The sequence below is a fragment of the Anas platyrhynchos genome, chromosome W (assembly GCF_047663525.1).
Source record: "Anas platyrhynchos isolate ZD024472 breed Pekin duck chromosome W, IASCAAS_PekinDuck_T2T, whole genome shotgun sequence".
Taxonomy (NCBI): domain Eukaryota; kingdom Metazoa; phylum Chordata; class Aves; order Anseriformes; family Anatidae; genus Anas; species Anas platyrhynchos.
In genome coordinates this window covers 10,192,105-10,203,738 of record NC_092620.1, presented here as the reverse complement: position 1 = coordinate 10,203,738, position 11,634 = coordinate 10,192,105, and the positions used below count along the sequence as shown (strand labels likewise).

At 44.7% G+C, this 11,634-nt stretch overlaps 1 long non-coding RNA gene across 1 annotated transcript in view; it reads left to right on the top strand.

Annotated features, from left to right (window-relative positions):
* The first annotated feature begins 2,459 nt into the window (after window positions 1-2,459).
* LOC140000552 (uncharacterized) overlaps window positions 2,460-11,634 on the top strand; it is a 31,597-nt gene continuing 22,422 nt past the window's right edge. Inside the window, exon 1 of the long non-coding RNA XR_011805597.1 lies at window positions 2,460-2,816. This is a non-coding gene — a long non-coding RNA (uncharacterized lncRNA). The remainder of the gene's footprint in view (window positions 2,817-11,634) is intronic.

Genomic DNA, 11,634 nt, shown 5'->3' with positions numbered 1-11,634 from the left:
TTACACACACAAACACACCTCCTTCCTCTGCGAGCATCATATCTAATGCTATCCTGTTTTCCCAAGCCATTTTGCTGATGGCATCTAGTTGTTCAGCGATTCCTCTCATCGCATCCTTGGTATAATTGATGAATCTCTGCAGATTATAATAGAAATAATTAATCCAATCCACATTTTTATTGATTGTTACCCACCAGAACAGTGACTCAAACCCTGCAGCAATTTGATTTCTGGCTTTATGTTCATCTGGACTGTTCAACCACTGAACCAGCCTAAGAAATGTGGAAAAAGGTTGGACTCACTATACTCGAGTGAAGGTATCCATCGACGCTAGTACCTGGGAAGCTGTTCCTACAAAAGACTTGTTGGAAGTTGAAATTGAAGAGAAAAATCTCATAGTGGACTCTGTGCAGGATAAGAGCTTACAATTGTAAACTAACCTTTTATTTTCACAGGTAACCAATGACTGTGACTTGTGATTGAGAGAAAGAACAGACCTATAGTGAATTGCAGTGCTCCCAAGGGGGGGTTGTTATAGTAGTAGTGTACATCTTATTCTTTATATTGATAATTATTTGGAAACCTAAGGTTTAAGAATAATGATGGGGAAAAATTGATTACTAATTTTGTTTTTAGTGATTCTAGGCCTCAGAGAAGGCCTTGGTCAATTGGTAACTTGGAAAAGGCATGACCAGATAATAGCAAAAATGGGATACCCCATCAAAATATGGGTGACTGTGACAGAGGGTTATGTACCACAAGCCGTCACGTTTTATGCTTGTGAGGTGCTAGCTTGTGGAGATTTAAATGCCCAATGACAATTGAGCAGAGAGAACAAATAAGTGGGAGAGACCCAACAGCCAGATTGAGAATAGCTGTATGGAAACAATCCTCTATTGCCATCAGAGAAAGGGAGAAACTCAAGGAGAAAACAGGAGAGAAAACAGGAGGCCCTCTGAAATGTGTCAGTTCAAACAGGGTATGGGGATGTGAATGCCTGGATAGAATGGGTCAAATATACCGTCCAGAGTCTCAACCGTAGCTACTGCTATGCTTGTGCCTCGGGATGACCGATTGCCCAGATAGCGCCCTTCCCATGGGGGTGGACCAAAGACTCCAAGGGATGCGATGTATGATTGCATTGTACCAAGAAAAGACTGCCTGGGGAAATGAGGCCTGTAAGTCTCTCTTTGCTGTTTCTTGCATGATAACAATATCAGGGTTCCCCCTGCATTCTCTACAGCTATAGGTAACCATACAGCTTGCCTCTCACGGCAGGGTGTGAGTGCTACCTGGCATCTGGGAGAATTTGCCTTGTGCTACCAAGGACTTGATGGGAAACTGCTCAAGACTAGAGATCCCCAGGGCAGATCTCTGGTGGTACGGTGGAGGGAAGATCTTAAGGTCCACCCTACCATCTAATTGGGAAGGCACTTGTGCACTTGTTCAATTAGCTATACCCTTCACCCTGGCATTTGAAAGAGAAACATCACAAATACCCAGAAGAACTAAAAGAGGCTTAGGAATATCATTTGATGATAGAGTATACATAGATTCTATTGGGGTACCTAGAGGAGTTCCAGATGAACATAAAGCCAGAAATCAAATTGCTGCAGGGTTTGAGTCACTGTTCTGGTGGGTAACAATCAATAAAAATGTGGATTGGATTAATTATTTCTATTATAATCTGCAGAGATTCATCAATTATACCAAGGATGCGATGAGAGGAATCGCTGAACAACTAGATGCCATCAGCAAAATGGCTTGGGAAAACAGGATAGCATTAGATATGATGCTCGCAGAGGAAGGAGGTGTGTTTGTGTGTGTAATACTGAGCAACCATTGTTGCACTCTTATACCCAACAATAGTGTCCCAGATGGCTCAGTAACAAGAGCATTGCAAGGGCTTACGACCCTTGCCAGTGAATTGGTAAAAAAAAAAAAAAAAAAAAAAAGTAGGCATATTTGCAACATTGATCATAGTTGTAGGAGTTTTGACAGCCATTGGTTGCTGCATTATCCTCTGTGTAAGAGGACTAGTACAGTGGTTAACTGAAACCGCACTATTGAAACAAATGACCATGGAGCTACCACCTTACTCAGATAAGGAGATAATGAGGAGATGGAAAGCAAAGAAAGCAAAGAAGAAGTCTATCAAATTACACCTTAGAGAAAGGTTTTGCAAAAATCAACAGTTTATAAAAAAAAGAAAAGGGGGGAATTGTGGGAATAGAAATGTTGTTTTTGCAGAGTTACATTGTTTAGAAGGAGGGAATGTGGTACTGAGATATGCTTACAGTGATAAGAAAGTTTAGCAGGCAACCTAGTAAAATGCAGACAACCAGACTCCTTAGGACAATTAGGTGAAAATCATGGTGTCAAGTCAAGTCAGATAAGTGAAGAAACATTACCACTTCAAGCAGTAAAAATGTCAAAAGAAATTTGAAATTTAGCAGGCCGGCAACTGAAGGCCATGCATTGTTTGTGAAGCATCAGATAGATAGTGAACCTGGATTACCCACTCAGTGGGGAAACAGTGGGGAAATTTAGCAGGCTGGCTACAGAGTGTTTCTCACGATTTGGGGGCTCGTCCGGGATCCAGTCACCTACTGGGGAGCTCCACCGCCGCAGCAGCAGGAAGGCATGCCCCGCTGATTTCAGCGGTCCTGTGCATCGACGGTGGCGGTTCTGCAGAAAGCTGACAGAGGGCCCGAGACTGGTTAAAGAGGCAGGATCCGTGAAGTAGTGGGGAAAGGAAGAAGGTAGGCACTCCGGGTTTTTAAGAATCGATCCGGTAACTCTGTGCACAGACCAAGGTAAGAAATATTAAGTATTGCCTTGGGGGTCGGGTATCTGGTGTATGGTAAGCCCTTGCACGGGGAAGTGCTGGCACTACACCAGGGGAATCTGGTGTACGGTAATCCTTGCACGGGGAAGTGCTTGGAAGTACACCAGGGAATCTGGTAAACTCAGGTGTGCGGTAACGCTGGCACGGGGAAGTGCTTGGCGGTACACCCCCATCTTTCAGTACGTTGGTGTGTGGTACACTGCAGAAGGGAAAATTCTGTAGCACATACTGGCGAGGGTTAGGAAAAATGGGAAAATATGAGTTCCAGGGGACAGGGAGATATCCCTGGGGGAGTGCCTACTAATAGTTCTTCCTGAAGAATGATAAGAAATTGGAAACATAATCCCAAAATTAGAGGGATTGTAAAAGAAGAATAATTTAAAAAAAAAAAAAAAAGGTTAAATATTGTGTATCAGTCTGGACAAAAGAACCAATTAAGGAAACAGCAGTATTTTGGCCAAAATACGGGTCTGATGAAAATTCAGGCTTTAAATTTATGTGTAAACAATAAGATTCCTTTTTCAGAGAAGGAGCCAAGTTATGCTCCCTATAATCTTAATATTGAACTGGTGGCAGCAGCAGTCACTCCAGGAAGGGAGACAGGGACTGTAATTAACACTGTCCCTAAAAAAAGTATTGTACCCTAGGCTCCGGCAAGAATTAGAACAAGGTAGACGATATGTTGAGAATTTTGCCTTCCCTGATACTAACAGTACTAACACTAACCGTGTATCCTCCTAGGTGAACTACCCCCTCCTCCTTACCAGCAGGGAGGTTAGGATTTTTAAGGAGAGGAAGTCTTTATTCGAGGACCCCAACAGCCTAGTTGAACAATTAGACCAGTTCCTACGACCTGATTTATACTCTTGGGGGAGGGAATTATGTCTATAATGTTGTTTACAGGGAAAGAAATGGGAATGATCAGGAGGAGAGCTGCTATACAAGAATGGGAAAGAGCTCATCCTCCAGGACCAGGGGTAATACCAGCAGGGCAGAAATACCCACTTGCCAATCCTGGCTGGAATAATAATAGTGTGCAACACAGAAATCATATGAGAGACTTGGGGGGGGTCAGAATGAGAAAGTACTTGGGGATGAGACCTGAGGACCCAGTATCCCAAGGGCTCTTGAAAGTTCATTGTGTGATTAAAGCCTGGCAAAATATGCAGAAAATGCTTCAGAAGATGGGGGGATGTAGTGAACAGTCACTGGGGGACCCTCCTGCGGGAGGCCCTGGAGGTGTGTGTCCGGAGGGGAGATAAGAAGGAAAAAAAAAAAAAAAAAGAGTGAGTGAAACTAATGGTATTGACAGTGCAGCGGGTAGTGAGGCAGAGGGTTGGAGAAAGAGGAAGAAAATCTTCAGGGGGAGTCAGGGCCAGGATGGAAAGGAGAGGAAGAGAGATGAAGGAATGGCAGGCAAAGAAGGCTGCCTGTTTTGTGGCCTGAGTCCTAGCAGAGACAGGCTTTGATAAGATGCTTTAAGTGTGGCCAGGCTGGCCACTTCGAATAGGAATATCTGGAGTGGAAGAAGGAAGAAAGAAGGAAAATGGGATGAAATATGCTATATTGATATGTTGTTTCAGTATCTTGGAGGGACAAGGTATGGAATTAAGTTGGACCCTGACTGAGCCTTTGGTGCTGGTATTAGAAAAGTACAGGCTGGAGAAAGATAAAGGAAGTGTAAAAAGGGTTGCTGAAGGTGTTAAAGGTGTGGCATGTAGTATTTAACAGAGCTGTTTGAAGTTGAATGAGCAGGGAAAGGGGATGTAGGCATTATCTAAGTAACAGTCTAGAAGTTTTGGTATATTTGCATATTTGCTGTGGTGTTTGGTCAGTTTCCCAAACATCGGGGAGGGGGGAACAGCCTGCTCCACCAGGGGCCTCTCCAGTGGCCGCAGGGGGGCTTCGGCTCCAGCACCTGGAGCGCCTCCTCCCCCTCCTTCTGCACTGACTTTGGTGTCTGCAGGAGGGTTTCTCGCTCTCCCAACTGCTGTTGAGCAGCAGGTTTTTGTTTGTTTCTTTGTTTGTTTGTTTTCGTGGCTGTGCTCTCACAGAGGCATGGACTGTATTGCTCATGGCTTGGCTCTGGGCAGCAGTGGGCCCCTTTGGGGCCAGATGAAATTGTCCCTTACCTGCCACGGGGAGGCTTCTGGGTTTTTCTCACGGGGGCTGCCACTGCAGTTTCCCACCCCCACACCTCTCACACCCCCTGAACCTTGCCATCAAACCCAATACACTGGGGAACAGCTAGGTCATTACTGACTTGTAAAGTATCAGGGATTAAATTAACTAATGAAACCCTAAAAAGTGATGGGGGCAGAAGGGGCTGGGATAACAGTGCCACTTTTGGGGGATACCAAGCTGAGACTAGGGGATAAAATGATCACTGGGCAATTATTGTATGTACCCAAGGCAGGGACTAACTTTTTGGGAAGGGATTTGATGATTAAATTGGGCATTCAAATAGTAAATTGTTAGACTGGAATAACAGTGTTATTAATGGAGTGCTCTCAGGCCCTGAGAGAAAACATATATTCACCTCTGACTGGAAAGATCCTGAAATGGGGGCGGAAGCAACAATATAGGTGGACAATTTTACCTCAGGGGTTTACAGGGCCACCTATCTATTTGGGTAAGTTCTAAAAAGATTTTGGAGCAATTACAACCTCCCAAGGCGGTATTAATGTTAACAAATATGTGGATTGTTTTCTATTGTCAGGACAGGAGAAAAGAGTTGTGAAGAAAGCTACTAACAAGATTCATGGAGTCTCCTGAATCACCCTTCTTTGTTCCCTCTAAACTCTTTTATATTCCTGATGGCCTCGTTGTTAAGAGTCTAATGTTATCATCAGCCACGGGGCTTTCCAATCCCCATGGCCACACTCTCAAATCTCCCCCTTCTTTATTAATATCAACCATTTTCTGGACACAAATTGCCACTCCATATATAACAGGAGCAGCTGGAGTGGAAGAAGGAGGAGAGATTGCTGTTATAAATTCAGAATAGAGAAGTCAGGGCTTCTCAGAAAACTAGTCCCACTGAAAGCCCTTGATAAATGAAAAGTGCTCAAGGGTTGAGATGAGGACAGGAGGATCACTCTACAATTATCGTCATGGGCAAAACAGACTTAGCAGAGGGAGATTAATAAAATTTATTACCTATTGCTGACGGGCTGGAGCAGTGAGAAACAAAGAAACAAGCTGGGGGCACCTTCCCCAATCCACTCTTTTCCACCTCTTTCCCTCACTGTGTGGTGCAGAAGGGTTGGGATTGGGGGTGGCAGTCTGTCCATGATGCTTCGTTTCCACTGCTCCATGGTCGCTCTCTTCCCCTGCTCCAGCGTGGGGTCCCTCCTGCGGGGTGCTGTCCTTCCTGGGCTGGTCCTCTGTGGGCTTCTCCACGGGCAGCACCTTTTTGGGAGCTGCTCCTGGTTGGTGCCACTGGGTCTATCCATCAGGAGCGGGTTGGTCCAGCTTGGGACCCCCATGGGCAGCAGATTCCCCCCCCCAGTCACCTGCTCCTGCATGGGCTCCTCTCCACGGGCTGCAGTGTGGAGATCTGCTCCGTCATGGTAAACCATGGACTGTGGGGGGGGACGACAGCCTGTTCCACCATGGGCCTCTCCATGCACTGCAGACGGGCTTCAGATCCAACACCTGGAGTGCCTCCTCCCCCTCCTTCTTCACAGACCTTGGTGTCTGCAGGGAGGTTTCTCACTCCTCGCTCTCCCAGATGCTGTTGTGCAGCAGGTTTTTTTTTTTTGTTTTCTTGGATGTGCTCTTGCAGAGGCACAAACTGCGTTGCTCATGGCTTGGCTCTGGGCAGAAGTGGGCCCCTTTGGAGCCAGCTGAAACTGGCTCTTATTTGCCACGGGGCAGCTGCTGGATTCTTCTCACAGGGGCTACCACTGCAGGCCCCCCAGCTACCAGAACCTTGCCAAGTAAACCCAATACTTTGGGGCAGCTAGGTCATTACTGGCCTGTAAAGTATCAGGGCTTAAATTAACTAATGAAACCCTAAATATGATGGGGGTAGAAGAGACTGGGATAACAGTGCTACTTTTTGGGGATACCAAGCTTAGACAGAGCGAGAAGCTAAGTCCTTTTCTTAGTGTAAACACTACTCTGCAACAATTAAAACGTCAGCATGTTATCAACATTATTCTCATCCTAAATCCAAAACACAGAACCATATCAGCTCCTAGGAGGAAAATTAACTCTATTCTAACCGAAACCAGGACAACCACCTGTGGTGGTTTTCCTCAGGTGGGCAGCTATGTTCTACCACAGTCACTCTCTCAGTCCCCCTCCTCAAAGAGGAACGGAACGGCACAGAGAACTCAAGGTTTGAGATAAGGATGATTTAATTAAAGGGAAAAGGGAGAGGTGAAAAAAAAAGGCAGGGCAGGGCAGGGGAAGGGAGGAGAGGAGAGGAGAGGAGAGGAGAGGAGAGGAGAGGAGAGGAGAGGAGAGGAGAAAAGAAAAAAGAAAAGAAAAGAAAAGAAAAGAAAAGAAAAGAAAAGAAAAGAAAAGAAAAGAAAAGAAAAGAAAAGAAAAGAAAAGAAAAGAAAAGAAAAAAGAAAAGAAGGAAAGGCTGCACAGAAGCACAGAGAGAGAAAAAGCAGTTACTCTCTACTTCCCATCAATGAGCGATGTTCGGCCACATCCTGGGAAGCAGGACCTCAATACACATAGCGGTTGTTTGGGAGGACAGATGCTTCCACAAGGAGAGCCCCCCCCCCCCTTCCCCTTTCCCACTTTATTGCTGAGTGTGACATCATATGGTAAGGAATATCCCTTTGGTCGGTTTAGGTCTGCTGCCCTGGTGATGTCCCCTCCCCATGTCTTGCACACCCCCAGCCTGCTGGCTCTTGGAGGCTTGGAGGGAGTCCTGATGTGGTACCAGTATTGTGCAGCAATAGACACAACACTGGTATGATACCAGTGCTGTTCTAGCTACAAGTGCAGAGCACAGCACTGTATGGGCTGCTTCAGGGAAAGTTAACTCCATCTCAGCCAGGCCCAGCACACCATCTCAGGTATTCTCTGCGCCATCATCCAGATCATTAACGTTGTTGAATGGGACTGGACTGAATTTTGACCCCTGGGGTACTCCACTAGTTGCTGGCCTCCAACTAGACTTTGTGTCACTGACAACCACCCTCTGGGCCAGGTCATTCATCCAGTTTTTAATCCACCTCACTGCCCATCTAACCCGAACATGAATAGCTTGTCTATGAGGATCTTATGAGGGACAGTGTCAAAGGCCTTACTGAAGTACAGGAAGACTATATCCGCTGCTCTCCCTTCATCCATCAGGGTCACCATTTCATTTGTAGAAGCTTATCAGGTTGATCAAGCATGACTTCCCCTTGGTGAATCCATACTGATTACTCCTGATGAATTTCTTGTCCTTCATGACCTCTTGTCCTCTCCCCTACCCTCCTGTATCCTGGGCTGCATCAAAAGAAGCATGACCAGCAGGCTGAGGGAGGCGATTTTCCCCCTCTACTTTGTTCTTGTTAGACCTCACATGGAGTAGTGCATCCAGCACTGGGGCCCCAGCACAACAAGGATGTGGACCTGTGTCGCGCTAAGGGGTGTAGCCGATTAACCGTTATGGGCCCGGTCAGATTCAGGGTACTGAACTATCACAATCACAGATTCACCAATAACGCATTAACCGTTATTTTGAACAATATGTCTCGCTTTAAGTTGTCAAGCAACTCGGTCTTCAGGCCTTATGTATCCCGTTCTTTCCAGGTCAAAGAAAAGCATATCCATCTCCTTTTCAAGGCCGATAGGCCTGGGTCAAAAGTCACGTTCAGGTCAACAGGGGGCATAACAGCAAAAGACTTTGATGACTGTAGCAGCAGAGGGGCTCTCAATTGAGTCTCAATCATCAATTTGGCCAATTGGTGTTTGTCTGATTCATTCTCTCGACTCGTCCAGAACTTTGAAGATGCCATGGCATATGATATTCCCATTTAATGCCCAGGGCCACAGTCAAAGCCTTTAAAACTTTTGAAGTAAAGTGTGTCCCCTGATCGGAATCAATGCTCCCGATTAAACCAAAGCGAGGAGTAACATTCTCCAACAGGTTTTTAGCTACCACTGCAGTGGTGGCTCATGCTGCAGGATAAGCCTCTACCCAATGTGTTAGTTGATCCACGATCACCAACAGATATTTATATCTTCCTACTTTTGGTAGTTCAGTAAAGTCCACCTGTATTCTCTCAAATGGTCGATATGCAATCCTTCGTCCTCCAGCAGGAGCTTGCCAAATGCCTTCTTATTTACCTTTTGACACGTTAAGCATCCTTGGACGGTTTGTTTGGCTATCTCATATATTCCTACACACCCATAAAATTTTAGAAATTGATCACTCAGTGCTTTTGTTCCCCAGTGGGTTTGTAGGTGTAGCCGTAAAAGTAGACGTCTAGTTTGTTCCTTTGGCAGTATTTCTCTTCCATCAGGCAGAATCCATTTTCCTTCTTTCAGTTCTGCTCCTATGGTCTTTATAATTTTTATTTCTGCTTCTGTATACTTTTTCTCTTGTGTCCCTTTTCCGTTATCCGTTTCTTGTAGGGTTAGGACTACATCATGCTTCCTAAGAGCTGCTTCCCTAGCTTCTCTGTCCGCTAGGTTATTCCCTCTTATGTGGAAGCCAGTTCCCTTTTGATGTCCTCTGACATGTACCACAGCAATCTCCCTAGGTCCTCTCAATGCCTGCAATATTTGAGTAACTAAAGTTTGGTGAATCAGCCCTTTTCCCTGGGTGCCTATGAGTCCCCTTTCTTCCCAAATTTTCCCAAATGTGTGGACTATTCCATAAGCATATTTAGAGTCTGTATAAATAGTGCCACTTTTTCCTTTCAATAGTTCTAGGGCTCGTAATAATGCATAAAGTTCACATGCTTGAGCGGACCAGGCAGCGCTGAGTGGTCCCGATTCTATTAGGACCATATCCCCATTTACGACGGCATACCCTGATCTTCTTTTTCCATCTACTACTTTGGATGATCCATCAATAAATAATTTTTCCCCTGTTTCTAATTCTGTCTCCTTGAGATCGGGTCAGATTTAGGTTTGCAATTCAATCACTTCCATGCAGTTATGTTGTAGTTCTGTTAGGGGTTCCCCATATAGAAATTGCGCAGGACTCTGTGCAGCAGTTACTTTTAGTTCTAAATCAGGGGAGTCGATCAGGATGGCCTCATACTTCAGCATCCTACTATCAGTTAACCATTTTTCAGCCTTTTGCTGGAGTACTCCCCTAACATTATGTGGAGTATATATCTTCAGAGATGCTCTAAAAGTGACTTTTCTAGCTTCCTCAATCAGTAAGGCAGTAGCCACAATTGCCTGTAAGCACACTGGCCACCCCCTACTCACAGGGTCTAATAGTTTGGAACAATATCCCACAAGTTTCTTGATTCCTGCCCATTCTTGAGTTAGTACTCCATATGCAGTTTGCTTAGAAATATTTATAAATAAATAAAAGGGTCTTTCTAAATCTGGGAGGCTCAGCACTGGAGCTTCTATTAACGTTTTCTTGATCAACCTCAACTTTTCCTCATCTTCCTCGTTCCACTTAATTTTTTCTCCAGTCAATTTTTCATATAAAAACTTTGCCTTTTCACTAAACCCTTCAATCCAGGGTCTACAATATCCCAAGAGGCCAAGCAGTTGCCTCACTTCCTTCTTCGTTTTGGGTGATGATAGGGCTAAAATCACAGATACCCTGTCAGGATCCAATTTTTTCTTTCCTTTCTTTCCTTGGCTAAGCCAATGTCCTAAGTACCTTACTTCCTTTTCCACAAATTGTAATTTAGATTTTGAGACCTTCAATCCTTTTTTCCCTAAGAAATTAAGTAATTCAATAGTGGTTCTCCGTGTATTTTTTTCAGTCTCCCCAGCTATTAATAGGTCATCCACATATTGCAACAATTTCACTTCCCTCTTTACCTCAAAAAGTTGTAATAATTTTTCTAAGGTTTGGCCAAATAAATTTGGGGATTCAGTAAATCCCTGAGGAAGTACAGTCCATCTAAGCTGTTGTCGCCTTCCTGTTTCGAGGTCTTCCCATTCAAAGGCGAAGTAATTCCAAGACCCTTCACTTAATGGGCAGGCCCAGAAAGCATCCTTCAAATCTATTACACTATACCATTTATGCTGAGGTGTTAGGTGGTTTAATAAAGTATATGGGTTAGCCACCACTGGAAATTTGGTTATGGTTCGCTGATTCACAGCCCTAAGATCCTGAACCAACCTATATGATCCATCAGCCTTTTATACTGGCAAAATGGGGGTATTATGTGGGGACATACATGGTTCCAGCATCCCCTTTTGGAGCAACCTGTCTATAACTGGTTTGAGTCCTCTTTTCCCCTCCAATGGGATAGGATATTGCCTAATCCTTATTGGCTGTTGTGGATCCACTATTTCTACTACCAAGGGTTCCATATCTAATTTTCCTGAATCTCCCTCTTGATACCATACATGTGGGTCTATTTCTCCCTCATCTTCTTGGGTTAGGGTATATAGCTGAATTTTTAATTCTCCCCCCTGGCTCTTGATTTCCAACCCTAATCTTATTATTAAGTCCCTTCCTAATAGATTGTGCTCAGCCTCAGGCACCAGCAATAGGTCATTGAGACATAGTTTCTTTTCTGATTCTATTTCTATATTTTCCAATATAGGAACCTTAAAGGGCTCACCTTTTGCTCCTACTACCATGGTATTCCTCTTTCCTTCCTTAACCCCTTTTGGTAATTTTCTAATAG